The sequence below is a fragment of the Protopterus annectens genome, chromosome 11.part0 (genome assembly GCF_019279795.1).
Source record: "Protopterus annectens isolate FY-2018-M chromosome 11.part0, PAN1.0, whole genome shotgun sequence".
In the NCBI taxonomy this organism is placed as follows: domain Eukaryota; kingdom Metazoa; phylum Chordata; order Ceratodontiformes; family Protopteridae; genus Protopterus; species Protopterus annectens.
In genome coordinates this window covers 777,958,962-777,963,087 of record NC_056745.1, presented here as the reverse complement: position 1 = coordinate 777,963,087, position 4,126 = coordinate 777,958,962, and positions in this window count along the sequence as shown.

Below are 4,126 nucleotides of genomic sequence, written 5' to 3'. Positions count from 1 at the left end.
TTAAGATTCTTTAATTAAATTTATTTACTGCACTTTTTGCCAAAAGGATTTACGGGCAAAGTGTTTTTGGGTATTCAGTGTTTGCCTACATATTTTACTGCACTGTTGGTTTGCAAAACACTTTGCAGTGTCCCTGGATTTGTCTTTGTACATACAAACCACATTGCTATATTTTCCCTTCTTTTCGGTCTCCAGAAGTCACTTCTGACAAAATAATTTTTTTAATAAAGGATATCAAGGTTAATTTACCTTGAATCAGATAATGGATCACACTGGAAAGAATCACTGTAGAAATATTTGTGCTTGGACTAAATCCCTTACTAAATATTTGCCAGACTACAGTTGAATTGGTGCTATGGCTTTAATTATCCACCATTACATACCAGTTTTTCAGTGTAGTGACAACCTGCCTTGCCCATATCCCTTTTAGACATGAATATGCATCTACTCCTGTTCATGTATGTGAATTCATCTTCATACTACGTTTGAAGCTACACTGAATTCTAGGTGCTTGATCAGGTTTCACAGGGGCTTGGTTAAAGCTACTCTCAGGTTAAGCCACTATGAATATGTTGCACTGCCACCTCTGATACGAGGGTAATTTAATTTTTACCGACTGCACACTAGCGGTGCATCCGATGCAAATACAAGAGAAGTATGCAAGCTATAGACCAAGTATCAATTGCCATGCAGAATGTACAACTAAAATACCAAATGTCTGTGTTTCAAAACATCGCTGTTACTACACTACTACTGAATCAAAGGAACATATTGAAATGTAACAACCTGTTATCAGATGTAATTTTGATTTTTTCCGTGGTAAGTATTTTCCATGATTCTCTGGCTTTTTGGTTTCATTCACTTAACTGGCTACCTGTAGGTTTGCTCTTTCTTAGCAAGTTGCAGTTAATATTTTATCCCTTTGTTTACCTGTTAGTTTGAATGGGCACACTATGAATGTTTCCAGCTGTAGTCCCTTAACTGTTGCCTTGCATATCTTGCATAATGCAGATATGACTTTCCATTGCAATGTTCACTTCCTATATCAGACAGTATCAAAATGTTTGATTTAAAGAGTTTCATACCTTACTATTTTCAGGACAGCAATCAAATATCTTCAACCCCTGTAAAATACAGCAGCTACCACTCATTTCTCATATTTCATCCATTCGCCAGACTAGCATATCCACATCGCAGTGCCATTTGACATCCCAATTTGCCTGTTAGTATTGCAATACCTGTCCATACAGGAGTTAGGGTGAATACATACACCTAACTATATACTTGGCATCAAAATCCAGTACTTACATGATGTATTCACATGCTGGCTTTTAGTTCTATTCTGCATATGGAACAAATACATATTGCACTATTGCTGACGAGCCTCACCTTCCGCGATTAGCCAGCCTCACAGGGTCCACTTTCGCTTTTCCTAACATTACTTACAGCTGCGGGTGAATCCACTTCATCTCACCACTTTTCCTTAACACTCCTGCAGGCGGCGTGCCTTTGAGGCTGGCCTCTTTGTGCGTTCCTGTCGCTGTCCGGAAAGACCAGTCCCTGGCACGCCAGGCAAGTGCCACTACACTGCACCACTTCCACGTTAACCCGGCCTCGGGCCTCCACTCACCACAACATTACACGCATGGTCCACCACAGTTAATGTGATATTACTTCTCACCAACAGTTTAGCGCCAGATTTCTCAACCTGTATGACCTCAGTACAGCAACCATCCAAGGTCTATGCAATACGCGTATTCACAGAGTCCTCGGACAAATTAGTGCCATATAGGGACTTACTGACATGCTGCTAGTCTGCTCTTTCAGCAAGAGTATTGTCATATTAACTGCAACCCATGGATTTCCACTGATGTCAAGTAATGTCCTTCGGTTGGGCGGTCGCTTGCTAACACCTAAGCGTAGGAAGGTCAAACGAAGTTCTACTCTAAGCCATGGTCAAAGGCTCAAACGACTACACGCACACACACACACACTTTGCGCACACACACACACTACACACACAGCAGGGACACACAGCAGGACGCCACACAGCGGGACACACACACACACTACACAGCAGGGACACACACACAGCGGGATACCAGCGAGGACCCATTTCCGGCGGGGTTCGCCCACAGCAAGGTTTCGCCTTACAAGCGGGACCTGCACACACAGGGGACACACACACATACACACACACACACCACACACACACACACACACACAACAGAGGGGACACACACACACACACAGCAGGGACACACACACACACACACACAGCAGGGGACACACACACACACACCGCACCGCACCCACAGCAGGGACACACACACACATCCGCACAGCAGGGGACACACACACATCACACAGCAGGGACACACCGCACATCCACACAGCAGGGACACACAGGCAGGGGACACAGCATCCGTAATACATGGCCAGTTTTAGGATCAACCGGTGACGTCCATAGATATATGTCCACTACAAAACGTAGACAAAGGATGGCAACATGAGTACGCTGAGCCAAAAGCGTTAATTATGTTACACTTGTTTACTGGAATGAGTGGCACTGGATTCGTAATCGCTTTTGTCCAGAGGAGCCAAAGGAGAAAACCATCCAACAGAAGAAATTACATAGGTCACACGTAGGGTTGTATTACATTACATAAGATTACACAAGTTATAGAACATTAGAAAATATAAGACAATGCATTTAGCACACTGTTTTATTAATGTTCCCCAAATAGAGACGCCAGATGATCAACACAAGACAAAGATTTTTGTACAATGGTTTTAGTAATGTTCCCAAGCGGGACTCACAGTTCATGGTCAGACGAAGTACCACAATTGGAACACAACTGATTGGAAGCAGAGCTTAAGTAATTGCATTATATAATTTTGTAACACACACACACACAGCAGGGACGCACGCACACACACACGCACCGCCCCACAGCAGGGGACACTTTACACCCACCCACAGCAGGGTTTTACCCGCAGGGGTTACCCACCGGACGCAGCAGGGCTGCACCCAGCAGGGACCACGCCAGGGACACACAGCAGGGACACACACACACACACCCAGCAGGGACACACACACACAGCAAGGACACCCCACAGCGAGGACACACACAGCAGGGACGGACACGGACACACACAGCAGGACCTGCGGCGGGACACACACACACAGCAGGGGACACAGCATCCGTAATACATAACCAGTTTTGAGATCAACCGGCGTGCTGACTACATAGATATATGTCCAGCAAACATCCAGACAAAGGTTAACATGGTATGAGGCCAAAGCGTTTAATTGCTTGTATACTGGGATAGTCGCACTGGATTCGCCTCAGCGCCTTTTGTCAGGAGCCAGGGAGAAAATATCAGCAGAAGAATTACATAGATTCACGTAAGTTGTATTACGTGCATGGATTACACAGGATTTATAGAACGGTAGGGTAAGACAATGCATTTGCTTACCGCTGTTTTATTAATGTTCCCAAATGAGGAACACAGATAGTCAACACAAGACAAGATTTTTGTACAATGGTTTTAGTAATATTTCCCAAGCCGGGGCTACAGTTCATAGTCAGACAATTGGGTGGGGCACAACGGTTAAGAGCAGAGCGTAATTGCGTGCGCAGGCACATCCGCACACAGCGCTGGGATACCCACCACACACCTGGAACAGGGACACCCACCACCACCTGCTGACAGGGACACACACACACACACACACACAGCAACAGGGGGACACACACACACAGCAACGGAGGGACACACATACACACACACACACACCACCACCTGAACAACCGGGGACCTACACACCACACACACACACAGACAGCGGGACACACCGCACACACAGACAACAGGGACACACACACACACCCCAGCGAGTTTACCTGCCACACACCTGCCACCACAGCCAGGGACACACACACACACAGCAGCAGGGACACACACACACACACACACACAGCAAGGGACACACACACACACAGCAAGGGACACACACACACACAGGAGTTTTGCACCGCAGCAGGGACACACACACTGGCAGGGACACACACACACACCACACACAACAGGGACACACACACACACACCACACACAACAGGG